Source organism: Peromyscus maniculatus, chromosome 4, assembly GCF_049852395.1.
Source record: "Peromyscus maniculatus bairdii isolate BWxNUB_F1_BW_parent chromosome 4, HU_Pman_BW_mat_3.1, whole genome shotgun sequence".
Classification (NCBI taxonomy): domain Eukaryota; kingdom Metazoa; phylum Chordata; class Mammalia; order Rodentia; family Cricetidae; genus Peromyscus; species Peromyscus maniculatus.
Genome location: NC_134855.1, coordinates 21,465,729 through 21,490,675, shown reverse-complemented (window position 1 = coordinate 21,490,675; position 24,947 = coordinate 21,465,729). Strand labels below are relative to the sequence as shown.

The 24,947-nt window shown below is 37.7% G+C and overlaps 1 protein-coding gene and 1 pseudogene across 3 annotated transcripts in view; both read right to left on the bottom strand.

The window, feature by feature from the left end:
• Nucleotides 1-24,947, bottom strand: part of LOC102925376 (sperm motility kinase X pseudogene) — a 754,818-nt pseudogene that overhangs the window by 697,055 nt on the left and 32,816 nt on the right. The gene's annotated exons all lie outside the window — the stretch shown is intronic.
• Nucleotides 2,863-24,947, bottom strand: part of LOC102917208 (sperm motility kinase X-like) — a 54,935-nt gene continuing 32,850 nt past the window's right edge. Inside the window, exons 10-15 of one of the 2 annotated variants that reach the window (XM_076569369.1) lie at nucleotides 23,075-23,229; nucleotides 17,555-17,625; nucleotides 16,678-16,805; nucleotides 15,382-15,717; nucleotides 8,897-9,263; nucleotides 2,863-3,012 (exon numbers count right to left, since the gene is read on the bottom strand). The gene's annotated coding sequence lies outside the window, so the exon portion shown is untranslated. The remainder of the gene's footprint in view (nucleotides 3,013-8,896; nucleotides 9,264-15,381; nucleotides 15,718-16,677; nucleotides 16,806-17,554; nucleotides 17,626-23,074; nucleotides 23,230-24,947) is intronic. The other variant, XM_076569368.1, reaches the window with a different exon arrangement.

Genomic DNA, 24,947 nt, shown 5'->3' with positions numbered 1-24,947 from the left:
GGCTTTGCCGTCCCTCTGAGGCTTACTCAGTGGGTAGGCTTTGTATTTTACCCATGGGTCTGAGTCCTTGGAGTCTTTACAATGGGTGTACCCAATATCAATAGCACATACTCTCTCAGGACTTGACTCACTCAGAAATTCCTCCACACCCCGCAGTTGTTCCTGCCTTTTCTCTTCAGTCTGATCCCGTACCTCAAAGTTCTGATTAGGAAAAGAGGAGAGAGAGGTTAAGCGATCACTTTGGGGCAAAATTTTTAAAAGTCTAGGAACACTCAGGTGCAGAATGAAGGGCTGCTTGTGCCTAGAGTCTGGAGTTAAAGAAAGTCTGGGGTGGAGATATAGGTCCTATTGGTAAGATATTATTACAATCCACAGATGAGAATAAGGTTATACTCAGAGCAAGCCAAGAGGAGAAATAGACACCAGGCTTGGGTTCTGACAGCAGACCTAGCCACCTCCTCATCTCGTAGCTGAACAGTCACACATTTTTTCATCACCATGCAAATGGGTCCATTCTAAGTTTCAAGAACTCAGCTTGTTAGACCAAGTTCTGGTTGTCAGCCCTGTCTGCGATGACTATGATTTCTGCCATAACCTTTATTACATTGTTCTTTAGTTTCCTGGGAGTTTAATTTGCTTTTATTTTCTCCTTTTTACCTTAAATTAGAAGCTTAGATTATTGATTTTCTTTCTTATTTTCAAACGTTAACCACTCAGTGGTATAAATTTCTTACTAATGATTGCTTTCACAGAAGCCCAGAAATTTCTGGAAGTTGTAATTGCACTACCATTTCATTCAAAATATATGTTTTATTATTTCTTTTGAGATTTTTAATGTGACCCACAGGTTATTAAGAAGTGTATTGTCCAATGTATGTGAATCCTTCACTTTCAATTTCTACCACATTCCTGTGTAATCAAAGAGCAGTCTTTTGTGTGCCCTCTAGCCTTCTAAGTTTAGTGAAGTGATTTCTATGGCTTTGAAAGTTGTCTGTCTTCATGAAGAGATAATGTGTCGTGAAGGAGAACGTTTAATTTCTTGTTACTAGATGGAATGCCTGTAGAAGTAGAATATTGTTCAATCAAAATTCTTCGGCAGCACCGGCCTGATGCTGTGCCATTTCTGATAGAGCGGTACTAACATCCACAATCATTACACTAGACTAACTGCCTTTTTGTTTGTTGCCTTTCTTCTTCACTCTGACTTTTTTCTTCTATACTTTTTCAGCCTTTTGTGGCTTTAATTAAACATTGTATTGGATTCCACATTTCCCTTAATATAGGAAAGATTTTCTTTTTAGCTTTAGTCCTGAATTTTGCTCCACTACCAAGCATTACCACACAACTCTTGAGAAGCAGAGTGCCCTGTAACCACAAAGCGTTTTCACACCCTCCCCCCAGCCTCTATGGACTGGTGCCATTGACTTGTCTATAAGCATACATTGTCTATATATACACACATTTTCAAATATAAGAAGGTATACAATAAATTATTTTGACATAATTACTTTGTTCAAAGTATTGTCTGATAGATCAAATAAAGAATTTATGTTTTATCTCATCTTCCCTTATCATATAATCTTCATATCTGTATATAGATCCAAGTAGGACATTTGGTGGCTTTTCTGTTTTTTATCAGCTTACTTGTGATAAGTTGAAATGATTAATGTATTTGAATTTTTTCACATACAAACTGGAAATCATAAATGAGCAATTTTCAGAGAAGCTATTTCATCACCAATGAAAACATAAGTGTGTGCTGACAATCTTGCATATAGAATATTTTCCACATCTTAGTTTTTCAGTTAATACAGAAATATTACAGGATGGATTTGAGATCTTTACTATAACTAATTAATGAATGTTTCACTGTGACTTTATCGTGTATTTTAACAAGTGATAATATCAATATACTTTGGATCTAAAAATTAAATGTGTTGCAATCTTAGGTGGCTCCAGTTACCTAGAAGAACAAATTAAAAGCAGAAGATGAATGTTCTTTATGAATTAAGATCAATAAATCAAAGCTTGTAAGCGATGTTTTCAAAAGACAAAAAAAAAAATCCCTAAAGGCTTTATGTTTGAAAATTATATTTATTTTCCACTGAATTCATTTGTTGAGTGGATTCCTATTTCATGAATTCTGAATGCTGGTTTTAAAATGCTTCTGTCCCCTCCTTGCAAAATAAATTAGATGAAACCATAAATGTGGGGCCCAGATTCAAAGAAGATAACTGTCTGCAAGTCAGGGTGTTTTATAACTGAGGACTAAACAATGTGTCAATGTATTTATGTTTCCTGTACATCAGAGCAAGAGCCAGGGAGGAGAGAGACAGAGAGCCAGGGTGATTTGAGAGTGGCTTCAGGGAATTAGTAGTCCATTACTAGCTTTCAGTGAGCTTTTGATGGAAGTATTGACAACTGTGTTAGGTTCTCAGCCCAAAGAGTAAGAAGTGAGGTAGCTTATATCCAATAGCTCACTGACTATTGATGACTTTTAGATGATTAGCATAGGACATGTTGTTTAAAGTGACATTTCCTAATCTGATTTTCAAACTATCTTCATCCTTCTACTTGATTTGGTCAATGTTTTGAAACAAGAGTGGAGAGTGCTTTTGAAGCTAATTTTTGAATGACTTTGAATTAGCATGGGCAAGTAAATTTATTTTCATTTTAAAGTCTTAGAAGCTTTCTTCCTTAGAATACATTGTGAATGTCTAGTTAGAATGTCTACATATTTTGTGCTCTATTAGACAATGGAATTTCATCACTATGCAGTGCCCAGTGACACCCAGCAGAAAGTACTGGATTAGAAACTGCCTATACTCAAGATTTAAGATGACAAATCAAGTTTTCAGGAATGGTTGCCAAATAATACAATTTTAATTGAAATTCTGTAACAAAATCATTGGTAATAGCAATGAAAACAATAAGCTCCTCCTGGACACTGGTTTCTGAAACACCATTCTCTTCATATAAGGTAGAGAGTTCTTGAGTACTGATTGATTCCATCTAGAGTAGAAAGATGTAGGAATGGAAAACAAAATGAAGTAAATGACAGGGACATTACAAAAGGCCTCAGCAAACAATAAACAAATTGGCAAATAAAAATTAATACATAATAATTAGGAACATAATAACTTAATTGAACAAAGAAATATCCCCTCTCCAGTGAAGTATACTAATTAAAATATATAGATGAAATAATGGGGCTATAAGAGAACTATTAGTAATCATAATTATATTTACATTATGCAAGTTTAACAGATGCTCACTAAAATCAGTAGGTGAAACTTGAAGCAGAAACAGGATGTTCACAAAGCCTCAAGTAGCAAAAGAAAAAGTAGCTTTGCTATAGTGAATTCCCAAGGTGGGCATCACAATGAACATATGTGAAAACAGACACATGTACAAATTGTGGTAGCATGTCAGGCACATCCTCTGTGTAGAAGGCACAGAATCCTGTGGTGTACTTTCCAGGAATCTCTGTGCTGAATGTATGGGAAAAAACAAAACCCAAATCAAAACCAAAGCAGAATGAGGCACATTTGAAAATTTCACTAACCACATGCTTCAGAAGTATCAAGATTATGAAGATGCAACAAAATAATATTTTTCAAAGATTCTGTGAGACTTATGAAATGTAATGCTTACTAGATAGAATATACTTCAACACTTTGAACTTAACCACCAGTTCTTATCTGAGTTACTTCCTGAATCACATTATTTTTAAAATTATATATTTAGGCAACATTCTCTAGAGGAATGTATTTATTATAAAAAACAGTTTCATCACATTGGCTTACACAACAGGGATTTATATCTGAGTATCAGTTACTGCATGATGGATGCCTCTGAGACAGAGACACTTGGAAGAGGACTGAAGGTTGGCAGGAGACAAGGCTTTTCTACAGACCACTTTATGCCATCGCTGTCCTTTGGAAAGGATAGGTCGCTGCCCTTAGTTAATTTCCTGTGGCAATGTTCCCACAGGTATTCTTACAGATGTGCTCCCAGTATGGTTCTAAGTCCATCAAGAAGAGAATCAAAGCCAGCACCCCAATGATGTTACTGAAAGAACAAAGTATAACAACTCTTGCAACCTGACTAAGTTCTGGGTATTAATTCATATTATTGAGCTAAGATTAATTTCTCATAAACCACTTGCTATACTTCTTTGTAATATAATTAACAAAATAAGGAAAGGGAACAGAAATACTTTGGCAGTATTTTGTAACTCTGTTTTAAGTCTAAAATTTTCTCAATAAAACTGTGGAAAAGTATAATAAATTTTACTACAAAATGGGGAGTACATACTATATGAATAACTACAAACTGAAGATTTTGGATAATCATGACAGAAATGGGCCAAACATCAACATGGTCATTACTATAGTATGCTTGTCACTTAATAATCACTATGGAGATTATATAATAGAAAGGTTTCTGTTTTACTTTACAAACGTTTCTGCTTTTTTTTTTTTGTCATTCAAAAGAGACTGTGGATTGATCAGCGATTGCTAAACTGATCTTGTTAACCTCCTAAACTCTAATTCCAGCAAGATGGGAAAGGAAATCTGTAGGATGTTCGGTACAGCTCCATTGTTTGCAGTTTGCTATGTTAAGAGTTAATACACCAAGGCTGGAGGAGGGAAGAGGGGGATCTCTGATTGTGTGTAAAGTGAAAAAAAAATCTTAATAAAAAAAACATAGACAGAAAGCTTAAAACAAATTGAAGAAACAATGAGTTTTCTAACATCTTATCTGTATAGCTTAGAGTACAGATGTAGATAGTCCTAGATTGCATATGTACATTAAAAAATTCCTCAAATTAAAAAAAAAGAGAGAATATACCATTTGTTGAAAATGCTTTCTTTTTTTCATTGTACAGTTTTGGCTTCTTTGTTAAAAATTAGGTGTTCACCCCTGATAAAGCAGGGAGGGGCATGGCCCTGCCTCAACTGAATATACCAGGCTTAGCTTTGGAGGAGGCAATGAGTGATGGGGTGGAAGGTGCGGGGGGAGCAGGAGGAGGGATGAGAGGGGATCTGAGCTTGGTACATAAAATGAATAAAAAAAATTTAAAAGGGAAAAACGAATTAATACATACACACAGAAAGAGTAACATGAGTGTGATAAAATATTATAGCTCTTAGTTCAAGAAAAAAACTACAAATCCGAATGTACAAAATATACATTATTGTGCTATACATGAGACTGCCTCTTCGGGAAGAGAAATAGTAAAGTGATCATTGTTGTGATGTTAAAATCTCTAAATAGAAATTGCCATATTGTTTGCAAAGCCAAAATTTCCGGTTGGCTTATCAATAAGATTGCAATTTCCTTTGGGCTTGCACTGTAGTTCACACAGTCTTCTGTGAGAATCATTCATCTACCAACAAACAGAAGGTAGATTCCTCTGGGAGTATCTAGTCGCTGACGGTTAGGATGATGCTCCTGCCCACGCTTTTTTTCTGGTGAAATGAGTTTAAAATGATCATCAAGGGCAGAAAGGAAAATGAAAGAAACTAGGAAGAGTGAGCTGCTTTGCGGAGGACCTGACGGAATCAGCCCTGCTCTATGGATGGTCCTGTCTGGACCAGTTCTTAGTATCCAGGATGCTCATGGCTGTCATATGTGCACACATTGACTCTTGGACTGCTTTGATGCTGTAGTTCTTTTTCAACCACTGAGAGATTTGGAAAGAGGGCGTGAGCCTTGGTTCAGGACTGAGTCATGGTACATTAGGAACAACCTTGGGAGAAATGATTTTACATATCACCCAGGAAACTGAATATCTGAAGACAGTAGGAGACTTTCAAGTGTGCTGGCATTCTGAGAGGGTGCATAGCAGCTCAGTTCATGGTCACTTTCCCAGGAACTCTAGCCTGGGTTATGCATTGTTCAATTTGGTTAAAGAATTCCTACTTTCTTCAGTATGTATAAGCAATCCTTCGGTTTTGCAGGTGATAAAATGTTCCTTTCTAGAATCATCTGAAACCCAAGAACATTCATGTCCCTTCTTGCTAATTTACAAAGATAATATAATTGTTGTGTGCTGAGATACAGTTGTGGCAGCATATACTGGGTTGGTATGCCAAGTGGTTGATATTCTCATCTAAATGCATTTATCGCCCTGAATGTATGATGGGAAAGGGACATAGAGAGTAAACACTATAGAGATAACCAAAACTTCTGAGTGAGTTAGTAAAAGTTATCCAAACTAGCTTAAATCGGTGCATAGGTGCTATTTCACTTTTCTAGGAAAAATCTACCTATGGAATATTTGACCCCAGTTGCTTCCTGCACTTCCAGGGACACCCTATACACAGTATCATTTTTCTATAAATGCTCACCCAATAGCTTAGTCTTGTTACTAAATTATAGCCAGCAGTTTTTCTGTGTCCTGCCTGGTCCCACAGCTGCTAAGTCCCAAGTAAACACACAGAGGTTTATAGTAATTACACACTGTATGGCCTATGGCTCAGGCTTCTAGCTAGCTAGCTCTTTCATGTTAAATTAACCCATTTCTAATAATCTATATGGTGCCACTTGGCCGTGGTGTTACCAGTCTGTTAGCATCATGTTGCTCTTTGGGCAGTGGGCTGCCATCTCTCTGGACTCCACCCTTCTTTGGCTCCCTCTTCAATTTGAATGTACAGCCTAACCTTGTTCTGCCTTGCCATTGGCTAAACAGCTTTATTTATCAACCAATGAGAGAAACACATATTCACAGCATACAGAAGACATCCCATAGCACTGGGCTACGGGACCATGTGGGACACAGGAAAACTTCTGTTTATATTTGGCATTCCAACGTGGGGCAAAAATTTCCACCTAAAACCTGAGAAAGCTTTAAGTGTTCTAAAATGGAACCCAAAGCAGCTTCCTAGCTCATGTCTCTCATGAGGGACAAAACTTCTGACTATACTAAATAGCTTTTACAACTTAAATTAACCCACATTTATTAATGTACATGTTGCTACATGGCTCAAGGCTTGTTAGCTCATTTTCTACTCTTTCTGCTTCCTCTACATCTGGCTGGTGACTCCACCCTCCTTCCCAGCATTCTCTCAGGCTGGCTCTTCCGACTTACTTCCTCCTGCGTAGATATTGGCCAGTTGACTCTCATCAAACCAATGAGAGGAACACATCTTCCCAGCACACAGAAGGATTATTGCACGCCAGCGTCCTGTCTCCCCTGTCTGGTTTTTGGAGCCAGGCTTGGCAGTGTTGTAGGATGGTTTGTGTTTTAAAAGCTCCTGGCCCAGGGCCTGCTTGGACACTAGCTGCCTCCCTGCCCCTCTTTCCTCTGCCTCCTACACAAGGCTTGCTGTAATCTTCTGCTGCACTGTCATTTGTCCCAGAAGCCCGTGAGGCCTTTCTCACCTGGCGGAATGAAACTTAGAGTTTTTGAGAGATGGAAGCTGGGCTTTTTGACCCTAATTTGCAACCTCGGGTTTTTGTTGGTTGGTCTCACAATGTGTTTCTGTGGTTGTACTTTTCCCCTTCAATAAAGGAAAAATGAAGAACAACCAAACAACCAAAACAAAAACAAAATGAAGAAAACTACTGTTACAAAGTGCAAAACATTTTGTGCTGTAAGATTAGATTTTTCTTTCACCAGAGTGTTTTTCTACTCAAATACCAATCCCAGCCATTGTTGTTAATCACTGACTTAACATTTGATTGATACTTTACATTCCTATTGATGTTCATTGATAGTAACTATCTCTAGAGTTTTATTCCCAGTGGCCGAAAACTTGCTTCAGTTCACATTCTAGAATAATAAGACGACAACAACCAAATCTCAGCAATTACCTGGGTGTGTTTATCAATCATGTGGCTTTTCCCTCTACTGAGGCAGATGCTTTTCTCAGGTCAACTTGGTAATGAACATTTCATTAGTGGTTCACTTAGTCATTCCTCCCAGAGATCTCTCACTAACATGGGGTTTACAGGGTGTCACCTATTCCCTCTCACAGCAAAAAAACCAGCTGACCCTTGTATGTGACCCCGAAGGGAAGGTTTGCAGTACTGAGGGACACTGGCCTGTAGTCAGGACACTGGGCTATATTCCACTACCACCCATGTGACTCATTTCAGCACCTTAAATATTCTTATTTTTAAAATTCAACATTATTTACTGTTTTGGAATCAGTCTCATGATCTCATAATTGCTAAGCAAGTGCTATACCACTAAGTTGAACACCAATCCCCTAAATATCATTTAAAGGATGTCTTCTTTGATCATTACAAAGTGCCACACTGAGTCTGGACCAATAAAGTCCAAAATGAAGATAAATGTCTGGGCACAAACAAAAGGGAAAATACATCTGTAATCAGAGTACATTGGAAACTAGAAGAACCACTGTCATCCATTCTCTTCCCAGTTTTCTTCCATATCCCGTAGTAAGCCACAGTCAAATAATGCAAACTTCCATGTTTATTTCATTTAGTCCTTACTCCTTCTAAAGCAGTTGTTCTCAACTTGTGTGTCATGACCCCTTTGGGCATCAAATGGTCCTTTCTCATAGGTCACCTAACATAATTCGAAAACACAGATTTTTACATTACAATTCACAACAGGAGCAAAATTGAAGTTAAAAAGTATCACCAAAAATAAGTTTATGATTGGGGGTCACCACGACATGTGGGGTTATATTAAAGGATTCCAGGGTCAGGAAGGTTGAGAACCCACTCCTCTAAAGCCTCTCATTTTATACTTTCAAGTACTCATGGCTTCTTTATCCTGATCTACATGGCTTCCTAATTCCTCTAACAATTCACACTGAGCGTGTAGGAGCCCATCCCCAAATCTCTGCCAGAGGATTCTCAATGGGAAGAGAAGTTTGACCTTGGTTGGGTCAACAATAGCTGCCTGCCAACCACTTACCTTATCATCTGGTGTGGTGTGTGTATTGTGGTTTAGATGTAGGTTCTCTCGGTGGACCCATATCTTCTAAATGTGACTCTTGGTGTGAAGGTGATGCCTCTGTGGATCTTTGAGTGATAACGAAAAGTGAAAGGTCTTTAGGAGTCTGCCTTCAGACTGGATTAGGGTATCTTGACAGGCTCTCATTATTTTTCCCTGTGTTTGCTGGCTGCTGAACATTTTCCTGCAATTGCCATCTGGAATGAGGTGACAGAGTCACTAGTGACTCCTCATGGCTGAACCAGTGCTGGTGGCAGGCTCCTGAACCTCCAAAACGGTGTGATAAGTATGTGTCTTCTCTTCAGAGTAGCTTGCCTCTGGTATTTTGCTACAACAATGAATAACTTTGTTACACACTGATTAATAAAGTATATATAAAGGAGTCAACTAAAATCACCAGTTTCCTAGGTAACACTGTAGGTACTGCTGCTTGGTCCATAACATTTGGAAATAGATATCCATAATTCATTGCACTTGAAAGTGGCAGATTTATATGTCTGTTATATTGGCTTTGTACACACTATTTTGCTTCAACATAAAAATAGCAAAGCACCTCAGAATAATTAAGTTTTCACTAACCATATTTTCTTTCCTACTAGAGACAACTTCTTTTAAAGTGAAATTTGCATTTTATTTTACTTTCTAATCATTCATAACTACTCATTAGGCTAAGGTCATCTTCAAGATTACTTTCATGAGAGCTAATAATAGGAAACAAATTTTCTAATAAATTCACAGTCAGCTATATTATATTTGTTCTTCCAAAAATCCTTTATTCTGATGCTTCAGTGAGCATAAAAAATATCTGGCAGATCAAGAACACATTGCTGGGTCCTTCTGTCCAGAGTTTCTCACTGTACAGATATGGGCAGATGTTGAGAAACTGCATGCCTGACAAGTAACAAGGTAAGGCTGATAATGTTGGTTCTGACCTCACACTTTAAGAATCAAAACCCAATTTATCTTTATTGTATTACAACGTATATTAACTAAAGCAAAGTCTTGATTTTGCCATCAGAAGTCGAATCATCAATAACAGGTTACTATGTTCTTTTGCCTACATTATGTTCCTATATTCCGGAAACTCTGGGCTATTAAAATGGAGAGTATGAGAGTATCAAGTCCCATGTTTTCTAAACATGCTCGTTCCATGCTGATCAGCTTAGCTACTGCTTAGGTGCAGTCTTCAACACTATGTCTTCAGTGTACTTTTCTTCCTTAAGAAAAATTTATTCCATTTGTAGTGAAAAGAACCATTTACTTCAAATAGAAGGAAACTAAAATTAATTTAAAATGTTTCTTAATCTTCAAAAGAAATTAATATAAGTGATAACAGGACAGATAGTTACAAGGTTATATATAATGGTACCTTATTTCACAAGAAATAAAATAAAAATGCTTGCTTATGATTCATTCTTAACAACGGGGAATTCTCTCAATGTCACTTTACTTAACATAGAAAAGAGAGTCAACAGTTAAGTTAATTCCATTCTTTTTGTTTCAATATCTGCTTCCCCTGATATTAGAGGTTCAAATACAGTCAGAGGGACAGGTGATCGTAGATGTTTCCTTGGGAAAGTTGTCTATCAACATTTATTTCTTTGACTGTAGTATGAATTGGCTGACTCACTGGTGTTTGACAGCCAACTTCTACAGCCACCTCCACAATGGTTTTGGTTTTCTCTTCCAGACTACCATTCCTTATAAAGGAAAATGACATTATTGATGTTTTTGTGATGCTTGCAAATGCCTTCCTTGGTAGAGCTGGCAACAATTAGACTCTTCTTAGATATAAAGGTTCAATGTAGTTGAAAATGTGAATAAAGTTCATAGAACTATTCTCAAATCTCTATGTCCTATGTTATTAGTTACAAGTATCTACTAGGTTCTGAATAGAATGAATTTATAAAAGACCTTTCAAATCTCCCTAACTATATGAGTGCCTGATGGTTACTTCATTTTTATAATTCAGAAGCAGAAATGCAGAGATTGAAATGACTTGTCAAACACAAATATCAAGCAATGCCCTAGTTAAGACTGGTCCAATCTTCTGTCTCAGGCCATCGGATGGGAACCGGGAGTCAAGCAAGAATTCTGCTTCCCTTGGGTGATCCCCTATCTCCAAACAGTCCAGCTCTCCACAGGCACTGCCTAAAAGACAACATTTCTGCAATTTTTCTACCTGTTGGTCTAGAGATTGTCAAGAGGTCCAGTGTTGAGAATATTATTTAAAAGTGTGTTGTATTTTCCCTTCTGCTTTTGTTAACAATGCAAAGATGTGTTATATTTGTTTGATTAAATAAAATTAACCTGTGAGCAGGAGGCTGAGTCAGCAAGTAGCTGACAGGAAGTAGTCGGGAGGAAGCATGTATACCCAGGGTTCTAAAGTGGGGACTAAGCAGAATGGCGGTTGGGTTTCTTTTTTTTTTGAAGACACAGACAAAGGGAGATTAGTTACCTGCTATTCAACCTCTCTGAGTGGGCTGAATCCCACCTTAACCTTTCAACCGGGAGTTCTTTGGAGAGATGGATATCTAGATAAAGTTTTTCTTAGTAGCTTTGAAAGAGTCAGTGCCTGAGAGAACGGAATTTCCTCCGGCTGTGGCCCTTGCAGCCAAATGGCTGCTGGTAGCAGAGGAGTTGCAATCTCCGATTAAGAAGATAGCAGTTGCTTAAGAAGCAGCCACTGTAAATAATAAAAAAGAGTTAACAACAGTCCAGTGCCTACTCTCTTCACCCTGGCTTTGTTGTGCACCTACCTCTCCCTAGGTGTTGCCTAAACGACCCATTTTCTCAAACTTTTCCACCTGCCAATCTGGAGAACGGTCAGGCGGCTTAGTGCCTGCTGCAGTGCCTATGCTATGAGGGTGGTACTAGTTAGTATCTTGCTCTTCACAACCAGGGGACCTGGCCGATGATTATAAATACATAAATTTTATAGATGTAAAACAAGCATCTCTCTTCTCACCAATACAACCACTTATCACGTAAGTAAAGGCACAATAAAAAAGTATCATTAATATCTAGAATAATTGACTTAGTATGCAAAATTAGCAAACACATCACAATCAAACTTGTAAATGGAAAAATCCACATGAAAGTGTTATTATATGTGTGTATATACGTGTGTATGTGTGTGTATGCACCAACATGCATTTAGATTGTAAGATGATTTGAAAGGAATGCTAAGGCCCAATAGGTCTAAGATCTTTAACATAAGCCTCTCAAGGTGCCTAAATACTGTCAGTAACCCTCAGTTCTATGGAGTTTAATAGACTATAACCATCTGATGCTGTCCTCTGATGTGAGAAGAATTACAGGTCTACTATACTCTATCTCAATATCTGCAAATCACCATAATGCTGTTACCTGTTTCTACTATGCAAGGACAATATGGCCAGGCCCATGGGCTACCCATATAGACTGCAATGATATTCCCTGGAAGCTGTAGACCAGAGACAGCCTAACAAAATTAAGGCAGACTTCTTACCATATTCTCCCTCCAAGTCAGCCGGGGACTGAGCTAGGTGCTATGAGAAGTGTCTTTTGATGGAAAGAATTTCAAGTCTGTACTCGTGATGTATGTGTTGGTTGTTCAAATGTATGAAACAGGTTTCAAATTCAAAGCCAAAGAAGACTCCCTAGACCAAGACATTTAGGAGCATCCAAGTTTCTCTGGGGAGTTCCAACACTAGTGCTATTGCATTAGTCTGAGACCCTGACTTTGTTTCATGAGGTGATGCAGTCCAAATGACCCAGCTCTGTCAAGCCACCGGAAGAACATAAGAATAGACAGCCCTACAGTCAGTGGACAGTGACTGTTTTCCTCAGACTCAGTGATTTTTGTCAGGATTAAGTTGCAATACAAAGTGCTGATAGTAGTATAAGCACAACTGATAAGGTTTATGCCTGGACATTGTCTTACCTGTAATGGACTCAGAACTTTGAAAAAAAAAACCTTAAATTTCTTTTGTTATTTTTCTTCATTCTCTTAGTACTGTGCAGTAAGTATTATGCTTTTCCCTTTTTAGGATATCGACAGTAATTGAAGCTAAAAGGCATTACATTTTACAGCCAAGCTGACATGGCTCTGAGGCAGTTTCATTTGCTAAAACACAACGTGGTATCAGCCTTCACAATGTCTATTGCAGAGTCTGCCAGGGTGGCCTCAATTGCAGTTCTTGGGAGAATCTGCATATCACCAGTCAAGGAAAAATAAATAAATAAATAATGTCGGGACACGACATTAACATATGGTTTGAAAATGACTGGAAACAGCCCACAGGTGGGGAAGGATGATAACAAAAGTCTTCTTCCAAAGCATACTTTCTAGAAAGTTGTCATTATGATAAATAGAAGGAAACCTAGGATGCTGTGGACAACTGTTCTAAATAAAACAAAACAACAGAGTGCAGGACAATCAGATTCTACACAGACTGGTGATTACTAGGCCAGAGTTCCCAATCCAGCAGGGGATTTCTTCAGACCGACAACTGAAAACTTTAGAGAGTTTTCCGAATGAGCCAATTGTGTGACCACAAGGGCAGGAGGTGAAGTTTATGAGAAATGGCAGGAGGGGCAGAAGCGTGTCAACCGAGCCTGGAGCACAGAGAGTGGCAGCCACACACTCCTTCCACATCACAGCCATAGACCAAAATACAATGCCACTGCCCACCCTCCAGACTTCAAGTAGAGGACCTCAGAATTTGCTCACACCTACACCAGTGTATTCAATAAGGCAAAGAAAGGAAAAAAAAATCATCAAGTAGGTTAAAAAGAAAAAAAGAAAAAAAAATCCACCCAAAACTCATCTCTTTCAATGCATTGCCAGGGACTACACATTGACTTTGGAAATGAGACACTTTTACAATTTGCCTCTAATTTCATTCAATCTGTGTGGTTTCCCCCTCTCAATTCCAGATACAATAACTGTCAGTTTTTGAAGACAGGTTTTCATAACGGAGCATGTTGTGACAAAGATGGCGAGACTCTTGTCCTGTTGTGAAATTGGCAGCGTCTTCCTGTGAAATTGTTTCTACAAGTGAATGTCGAGTTAGTCTGGGAATGATCTGAACCAGTGTTGGGATTCTTGATCACTGCTCCTTCCTTGACTCACCTGAGTTCACAGGATTTCTAGTGTGGTGGAGCTGTATAAATTGCTTCTAACCTTTCTCATTTGGTAAAATCATTCTGAGGTAGACACTGGGAACAAGCAGACCGTGAAGATTACAACAGACAGTGAAGGAAAATGCAGTCACATCTTCCTGCAGGATTGGGCTATGTCAGAGGACCAACGAGTTAGTGCATTGAGCAATTGTGCTTTGAGAAGGGCAGAGTTGTCATAGTTTCTTATCTCCCTAGTTACAAGTCTACATGGTAGAAAAGAAATTTCACAGAAAGGATAGCCGAGGGAACAGGAAACCTTGCTCAGATGAAGGGTATCAGGGAATGTGAAATGCCCCTCTGCCTTATTTTCCAACTACCTCCTCACCCAAACCCATATTTCACTCAGTTACTTTCAAGTGCCCATAATCCCTATAAATATGTAACACTGTATTATAATTGTACTATACATGTGTCCCACACTAGTACAGTACTGATTGTACTAAATTGTACAGTACAATACTGATTGTACTAAAATGGAAAGTAATAGAGCTTTAAATATGCTTGATACATTGCTGTGGATATTGCTCTATATAAATAAAACACTGATGGCCAGTGACCAGGCAGGAAGTAGGTTGCCAAGCAGGAAGTAGGTAGGACAAGGAGAGAGGAGAATTCTGGGGAGCAGAAGACTGAGGGGGGAGACACGGCAGCCACCACCAGGACAAGCAGCATGTAAAGACTCTGGTAAGCCACCAGCCACGTGGCAAGGTATAGATTTATAAAAATGGGTTAATTTAAGATAAAAGAAGAGTTAGCAAGAAGCCTGCCATGGCCATACAGTTTATAAGTGATATAAGCGTCTGAGTGATTATTTTATACATGGATTGTGGGACTACGGGGCTTGGGGAACCTGGAGAGAAGCCCTCCAGCAACAATACATCCTAGTAGCTGAAGAGAAATGAGTAAGTTTTGAAGGAAATAACATCAAAGAATTATATAAAGGGTAATCAATATTGCACTACCCCTGTGATGGCTACAATATCTTCTGTCACTTCAACTTTATAAATAATGGCCTTGAAAGACAATTTAAAGTGTTCCTTAAGAATCACTAAAGAAATGCTATAACCTTTTCATTAAAATTTTGTTTTCAATTCATTCATTTTACTTGAAAAGATTTCCTCTGATAAGATGGTTTGTGGACCAAGACTTCAGGCTCCATTTCTGCCCTTTAGTACCTATTGAAGAGTTTTATACCTTGAAATAGATTATAATACAGTATTACATATTATATTATAATAGATGTTGTAATAGATTATACTATTGAGAATTATAATACTTACAGTGGCTTATGCTTGCCTTAAATAAAGGATGAATTATCACTTAGTCCCTCCTAATCTATGCTGGAGTATTTGATGTTTTCATCTTGTGCAGGTAACCACAGCTGTTGTTGTTTCGTGTATGTAACAGCAGAAACATGCCCAGAAGGTAACATTTCTCAGCACTCTTTCCTATGGTCCAGCTCTTACATTCTTTTGTATTCTCTTCTGTGATATTCTCTTACTTTTGATGGAATTGAGTAGGAGGGTTGATAGAAATATCTGCTTTATTACTTAGTAATCATTCCCCTATTCTCAGCACTTTGATCCATTTGGCAACATTGCATTGACTGCTGTCCACTGCAAAAAAAAAAAAAAAAAGAGAACATCTGGGTTGAGAACAGCCCAGATGTATGGGCAATTTGACAACATCACCATGCAGCAAAATAATATTTTCAGCTTCTACCCTGTGACCTCCCTAGCCATGGAATCCCTAACCAGGATTACAGTACCAGACACAAAATTTCTTCCTATGGAGCAGGCCTCAGATCCAATCAGAAAGAAGTTAATTACCATATAATGGCCATGCCACCATTACCAGTGGGTCCATCACGCCTGGCAGGTCAGTATTGTCACATGCAGGGTCCCACACTAGAAAAGGCCATCGTTATTTTTCTCCCTGAAGTCTCATAGAACCTTCATACACTATGAAAGTTAGTCAGTATGGAGGCAAGTTCCCCGTGGGTTTGAGATTAAAGTTTTAATAATGTCTTTTAGCCAAAGTATATCAATATGATCTTAGATGTAGTTATGGAGTAACCATGGGCAATGAGAATACATTAAAGTCTCAAGTTCAGTCAGGAATGATGAAGTCTATTACTTGTACTTCTGTTTTCCTGTTTGTAATAAGATATTTTAGGTACAATATTTTATCAAGCCTTGTAAAATAAGCTATGGCTCTTTAAGAAAAAAAGTGAAGTATTGGTTCTATAGTGAAGCCTTTCTTAGTGCAATTTATTGTTCTGTTACCTGGCCAATAATAGCATTTAGAATTTCAGTGACCTCACAGGAATTATAAAAGCTACCAACAGCTTCCACTTTCAAACTGAAGGTAGTATTTCAGGGGAAATTGTGATGGGTCAAATAGACTTGCAGGATATTTGAACTGGAATATGATTTTGTACCAGTGATCTTGGAAGAGAAATAAAAGTAATTCAGATGATCTTTCCTAGAAGTTGTTTTACTGTTGGTTCTAACTGACATGTACAATACTCATACAATGTATGAGAATGCATAATTGATTCTTTGACTTAAATTTACCAATAGATTCCTTAAAGTGGAAGCACATTCAAGTGAGACTGCTTTTCCCCAATCATTGGGCCTTCTGCATCAATAGCTGAGATCTGCTCCCTGAAGGGTCTTCACAGCCCCACGTTGCAATGGAATCTCTAGGGAAGAACAGCATAGTCAGAACCAAGAGATGGAATGTTATTTTTACTTTGGACACAAAATCAGTTGTGTGATCCTAAGCATTAATCCAATGCTCTGTGTTTTTGTTTTTGTGTTACTGTTTGTTTGTTTTCATATGTTAAATGAGAAAGGTGGACAGGGCAGTTGCACACACATGATTCATAAAGTACCAGAGATGAAACTGATCATCATCCTCAGGGGGAGGAATTTGCTTCACAAATGGAAGAACTGAGCTCCAGGGGGACTTAGTCTGAAGTTCAATTGGCTTGGGACAGAGGAGAAAGTAAAACTCAGGTATCTAGATTTTTAAGCCAATGCTTGCTTCCGTATAGTGAATGTTAGAGATATTACTTTCAATGTTTGAGTTAGTACTCAAAGAGTACAAGTTATTTTAAGAGTTAAGGATTAAATAAATATATAACTATATAAATATGTTCACCATATATTCATTATGCTAATAGAAAATGAAATTATGTATTTTATAATATATATATAATGTTTTAATTTTATATATTAATTTAATATAACAGTATTACCCAGATCATTAGCATAGAAAGATTAATTTGGTACATTTCAGAGTTTGAAATTCATGTTTGCATTTCTCAGAAATTTGATCTCATAGAAGTCTTTCAATGCAAAAATTCAGTAGTCAATATTTGTTCATGATTGCTTGACAACAAATTTCAACCATTGAACATAGTACCAGTATTGCTTAAAAATAAACTACCTTCGAAAAAGTCTATGCCAATTACAAGTTCTCCTCTAGTAGATATTTCCAAAAGGTGCAGAAAATGTAACCTGTAAAAGAAGGTATGGAGACATGACTCATAACTGGCTTCTTAAGCCCCCAGGGGATCTTATTAACTTGGAGAATTCACCACAGCTTTGGAAAAGTGATTTGTCAAACCCTTGTAATTCTCATGTCACTAAGAAACTGTCAGAACTTGGCCACATTAAAGGAAAGGATATATGAAACCCCCAAATTTTATCAATTTTAACTAAAACATAATTTTTGAGGAGACTGAAGCCTTTGGTTAGCTTATTCTCTCTATATGTAAGACATTGGTATAGTAAGTTTTTAATTTTAACTTTGCTTTCACAAATGCAAATCCAGATCCAGGGTAGATAATAAGGCACTGCATGCTTAGCAATGCCATCTGAGGTACCAAGAATTGCCTCGAACACCTCACTTTTTGCTTAGAGTATAGATCCCCTATTCACCAATGGATATAATCTCTGACATCCTGTCCTTTATAAATATGATATACATTGTTGATTAAAATAAATTTGCCCTAGAAATGGTCCATAAGATATCTAACAAAAACAAGGATTCAGAATACATCGTTTCAAAATCCTACACTGATAAATAGTTCCCCCTCTGGTCCCCCCAACTGTTACTCTTAAAGGACTGACTGAGGTATGGAGCCAATAAGTACACCATACCAGTTGGATGTGGTACTCTATGGGACAGTAGATTCCAAGCAATCCAGACACATAACAGTACTTCCAGCTCCCTGTTCAGCCATCTTGGTGCAAACTATTACCTAAGAAGGTCCAGAGGCTTTGGAAATACAGTTCACTTTTTCTTCTACTCATTCCAAAAGATCATAATTTCAAGCATTCTTTTCTTTAATTAAGAAAATTTTTATTCTTTTTACATACCAAAGATCCCCCTCTTCCCTTCTTGTGCCCCTCCAACCTCCTGCTTGCAACCCACCCCCCATTCCCTCCTACAAGAAGGTAAGGCCTCCCATGGGGAGATACATTTAGTGGAGTCATTCTTAATGTTCACAGTGGTGAGAGAATACAGTTGTTGTAGAAACTTATAATGGCCATGCCCCTGAGTTTCCAAAGTGCACCACTAACACCAAGGAACACCAGGTAACACTAGATTGCTATGATTTTCCAGATTCTTAAAACTTCTTTGGCAATTCATTTTTCCGTCTCTTCCTCTCAGGACTGTCACTTCTCATTTTTATCCTTACAGTTTCCTGTAGCAACAATCCGCCGATTTCTCACAGACTGAGCCTAATTTAAATCTACTCAGAGAAGAAAAACCTAGCCAATCTGTGGCTATATATGTAAAATAATGATGAATAAATTTCAAATCATGGCCTAAGGGATATTTTATGGATAAAGGGACATAAATTTAGAGCATGTACATTGTGACTCATATGTTTTCTATTCTGCACATACGTAATGGTGTATTTATGTATTAAGTATATTTTAATTAGAGTCATGATCATCCCTGTGTGCATCTCAATTGTGCTTCATAGTTTTGAGAAGGTTACACCTGGTAGACTGCAAAGCCACGTGACTCAGAAGTAAGTTGTCTTTAGATAGGACAGAAATGAATTCGTTTACAATTTAGGAAAATTTAGGAAATCTTGGAAAGTAGTTGTGATGTTTTCCTCCTTGGCAGCCTTGAAAATAACCATGGAAAACATCTCTGGGCACAGCTGTGAGAAGAGACGCATTGTAAATGTTGGTAGCACCTTTCCATGGACAGGGGTTTCAAACAGAATGGAAAGGAGAAGGAGCAGAGCAACAGGTGTCCATCACGCTCTACTTCCTGACCACACAGTGTGACCAGCTCACTGGTGGGAGCCTGGCTTCCCACTACCCACTGCACTGTATCCTCACACTGGCAGCGAAAGGAAACTCTTCTGTCTTAACTTGCTTTGACCAAGTTCTTGGTCATAAGAACAAGTCAAGGAACTGAATTATAGTGTACTTAACATTTAAAAGCCAGCAATTTCAAACATGAAGCCAAACGCCCAGACTTACATAAAAATAGAATGTCTGTCATCGCTAGAGCTATGTACATTTAAACTATAGCCTCAGCTATGGAAACAGAATATGAGAACTAAAAAGAAGCAGCTTTATCTACTTATTTATTTATTTATTTATTTATTTATTTATTTATTTATTTGTTTGTTTTTGAGACAGGGTTTCTCTGTGTAGTTTTGGTGTCTGTCCTGGGTCTCGCTCTGTAGCCCAGGCTGGCCTTGAATTCACACAGATCCGCCTGGCTCTGCCTCCCGAGTGCTGGGATTAAAGGCGTGCTTCACAGAAGCAGGTTTCTATAGCTAATGTTGGGGTTTGAGTCAAACTGTGCTCTCTCTACTGCTATGCTGCAGAGCAAGTTCTCACTCTCTCAGCCTTCATAGAGAGGAGGGAGAGAGGTAAACAGAGGAGATGGGAGAGGTAGGTAAGATAACAATATGCATGGTGAAAAAAACTACAAGGACTCATACTGAATTATTTACTTAAAAAAATCCATAATGCACATCACTCAGTGTACAAATAAACATATATGGCTTTAATGAACTGGTCTCATCTGAGCTAATGGTATTCTCTCCCTATATATATGATTTCAAATTTAAGTATCACTTGCAGTAACATGACCAAAATTCCACTCTACAAAAAAAAAAAAAAAAAAAAAAAAGGAAAGCTTTAAATAAAAACTCAGCACTGAACCTTCTGGAATTATATGTAATTATCAGACTATATGATAATGTACACTTTAAAGAATTAAAGAATAAAGAAAGAAGTATATACTTTCAACAACATATACTTATTTCATTTAACCAATGTTAACATAGGACCGATTACATCAGGCATGTTTTTTGGTTGCTTAGGTTACAAAATGTAACAATCTCCCTTTGCTGGGATTTATATTCTAGTTGTAAGTGACAGATGCACAGGAAAATAAGCAAAATATGTTCCGTGGTGAAATTTGCTAGGAAGACAAGTAGAGGAGGGAGGAAAGAGGGTATGAGCTCATCAGTACATTCAGAATCACAGGAAAATATATGAGACAGAAAGAATAAAGGAAGCAGTTCTGTTATATACCTAGGGGAAGAATGTGACAAAAAAAAAAAAAAAAAAAACTAAAAATGGAAAGGGGTTTCTGTGAAACTGTAAGAAATCCTGTATGCTTGTGTGCTGTGATTTGATAGGAAGACTTTCCTACAATGATAGCTCATTAGTAGGTAATGGAGAACCCAGAGGTGCATGTTGGTAGAAAGTCTTTAGGTCTTCAAAAGCATGCACTTGAAATGTATGGAGTGGTCCAAATTTTCCCTCTTCTCTTTCTTTGCTACTTGTCCATAACTATATCTGAGTAGCTTCAACATATGTTCCTGCCAGGATGAGCTGCTTCAACACAGAACTGGAGACACCAAGAGTAACCAGGCATGAAACCATGAGACCAAATTAATGGTTACTCTCTCAAGTATTTGTCATCATAGTGAAAAACTGACAGCCATGGAGCAAGAGTGGGAGGACCAGTGGAATAAAGAGAGGAAGGCAAGGAGGTCATGCCAGGATAGCAGAGTGAAAATCAACAAAACACTGAGAAGGTAACACAAAGAAGCTTATTAGAATTTCTGAACAAAGCGTGGGATTGCTAAGACACACAGCTTGAACAGGCTGCGGATGAGACAAAGTTGAAGAGGGAAATACAAAGTGCCATTGAAGTAAAGCAGAAAACAGATGTAAAACACAATAGATCATAATTGTGAAAGCCAGCCTAACATACTTGAAAAATATGATAGAAGTCCTGTATATTTCTAGTAGGATTTCCAAAGTAGAGAATGAGACTGGAGAGAGGCAATATTTGAAATGAGACTAAATTAGAATTTTTTAGAGCTTTAAAAATTCATGATACTTCAGATACTCATTGGATTCTGAGAAGAATAAATAGAAGTAAATATACATCCTGCCATAATATAGGTAAATTTCAGAACATTACAGCTCAAAACACTTTAAAACGCCTAGGAAGTGGGAGCCAGTGGTATAGCTCTGTGGGAGAGCATGTGCTTAGCATAAAGGAGCCCTGGAATGTTGTTAAACACAAAACTAACTTGACAAAAGAGAAAAAAAGAAAGGAAGGAAGGAAGGAAGGAAGGAAGGAAGGAAGGAAGGAAGGAAGGAAGGAAGGAAGGAAGGAAGGAAGGAGAGAAGAACATCGAAGTGGCAAGTCCTTCCTGTCAGAACTTTCCGTTTTATCTGTTTAATTCACTGTCACATCAGAAAGCATTCACAAAGGCTACTCTTACAAGATGAAGCACTTTGAAAGTCCTCATCAGCATGTTGAAAGCTTTTCCTTAAAAGGCAGTTTTATCATGAGCCTCTTGTGAAAAACTGAAAGCAAACCGTGAGGTTTCTTTTTCATTACCTCAATTGTCTTATTCTAAGCTTTTTGGTGTTGAGAAGAAAGAAGCAAAGGACAGCAAGAGGAGAAAATAGTCCTAGTTGTTTCTTTTCCTTTTTTTTTTTTTTTTTTTTTTTTTTGGTTTTTTTTTTTTTGTTGTTGTTGTTGTTGTTGGTTTTTCGAGACAGGGTTTCTCTGTGTAGTTCATGCCTGTCCTAGATCTCGCTCTGAAGACCAGGCTGGCCTTGAACTCACAGAGATCCACCTGGCTCTGCCTCCCAAGTGCTGGGATTAAAGGCGTGTACCACTGCCACCGGGCCTAGTTGTTTCTTGATGCTTACAAACGGATGGCTGATTTTCCAGGCGGGAAGTATCTAAAATTTATCAGTTTTTCTTTATGTGAATATTGTTTGCAATTTTCACTTAGAGTTGTCATGGATAGTGTCATCTTGGGTGGGCTGATCTGGAGATTTTATCTATTCATGTTTGCATGTTTGGGGAGAAAAAACAGATTACCATCTACATAGAAAAACAATGTCACTTTCCACAATATGGCATCATCTTTCATTTCCTGTGATAATATAGTCCTGCAGAAGGCCATATACATCAGTAACTTTTCTTTTTGTTTTGATAAAAGACCTTACAAAAGCAATTGCAGGGATGAGTTGTTTGTTTAGGTTCACAATTTGAGGAGATGGTCATCATAACTGTGAGTTTATGAGGAAGCTAGCCACAGAACATCCAGTCAGGAAGATGAGAGTAATGAATGCTATGTTCATCTCTCTTATTCCTTTGCATGCAGCCTAAGATCCTACTCAAATAATGGTGCCACTGCCATGTAGGATAGGTCTTCCCACCTAAAGTCACCAAATCTACATCAATCACTAGCATGCTCAGTGAGTTTCTCCTCAATAGTTTTAGACCCTTTCAAATTTATAATCTTTATTAATTATCACACCAGGTATATGACTATTTCAAATTGTGAGGATGTTTATTATTTAAAACAGTTACCCCTTTCAATCACAACTTGATACATACTTCAAAACAATCAAAATCAATGACATTTCCTTCATCGTTCAGACTGCTTACCATGAAGTCACACCAATGTGAAGTAAATGCTTTCTGTAAGAAAAAATAGCAGACATCTTGAATCAGTACCTGTCCCAGGCTGGTGATCAGGAAGCTGAGAAGTTGGACAGAGTGATGAAGAGATGGTAGGACGCAGGGTCTAATGTGACCTGAAGCTAAAGCACAGCCATTACACCGACTAATAAAGACAGTTTTAAGATGAAGTTGCTAAACACATCAAGATATGAACGCAAAATACTAAAGCCTAAACACAAGTCCCCATTGTTGCATGCAACCTTTGAGCTACTGCACTAGCCACAAACCCTGGAAGCTAGCTTTAGGCATGAGCTTGTGATAACAGAGCATGGCTTCAACAGGGCAATTCCTCCTAAGAAGAGTGGAAGTGATGACTTACAATGAAACACATAATCAAGAGCTTGTGCTACAAGCATGACTTGGCTCTGCTGCAAGAACGGCTCACTAATAACTCATTAATAACAACAGTTCCTTCAGACTGGGACAGGGGCAGAGAAGAAATTAATATGAGTCTTATTCTCTTTATCATTTACTTATTCAGAGATAGAAGCTGTTGGTTTTAGAGGTAGTACATCTGAATCTCAAAATTTTAGCCCTTTCTTTATATTCTTATCTAATTTTCTAAACAAGTCTATGAATAAATACATTGTGTGTTTTTTTACTTTTGGTTGTCAAATCCAAAGTGAAGCATATATTCTTGTAATACAAAAGATGAGACAAAGTAAGTAGCTGTTTCAGGAAACAAATGTTCAACATTCTTGCTTATTGGGATGCCTTTTTCTTATCAGAGGTAAAGTGAACACTCTCACTTCATGGTATTTAGCTTTCCAAGATTATCATGCCACATTTTAATACCTAATAACAATCACTCCCACATACACACTTTAAAAAGCTCACCCAAGTACCACATTAGACCTTAAGGCCCATAACAACTTTTGAAGCAAATATTCTTTTTGTGTACTAACAAATTTTCATAACTCCTGCCACCAGTTCCATTCACTATTGCAACACGTAGACTGCCCCTCTCCAGGCAAAGGCATTAAACTCACATTGGCAATCTATCTGAAAACCCACATGACTTAAGCTCTATTTTGATGACCATCTCTTCAAATAGGGATCTAGACTCACTTTGCCAACTCTACCAGCACTTGTTGTCATAGGAAAGATCCTCAACACTTCTGACTAAATCCTTAAATTTAGCTCTGAAAATATTCTCACTCTACAGAAGTCTTATTCCTGGACTTAGGAACCTCATTTAGCTCAAGCTGGGCTAGGACAACTTTGATGCCCCATTATAATATCAATACTAATTTTCTCAAAGACAGAACCTTAAGCCTTATACAGCTGGACTAGCACATGATAGGAAACAGCTTCAAAGGCCTGTTCCACAAAATGGCAATGCGACTTCCATACCAAGAAACACAACCTTATTCCAGATACCAAGGCCCCACTGAAGATACACAATTATGAATAACTGAAAGAATGAGTCTCTTAAAAATTAGTACTCCCTTAGTAGTGTTTCACAAGTGTGGCTTGGATAATAAGCAAGCCAATGTATTCAAAACAGCAGTAATAAACATGATCAGGGAACTCAGAGGATAAATGAATAAAGAACATCATGAAGACGGTGAAAATACAAACCATTGAATGAAATAATAAAACCAATCCAAGATATAAAAATAGAAGATAATAAGAAATATGATCTCTAGAGAAAAGAATAATTAAATAAAATTTAAAATGAAAAATTTAGGAATGTATACAGAAAATGTATAGTAAAACCTCACCAAAGAGTAGATCAAGTAGAAGAAATGATATCAGGTTTGAAGACAAAGTAGAGGAATTTGATCACTCAAAATGT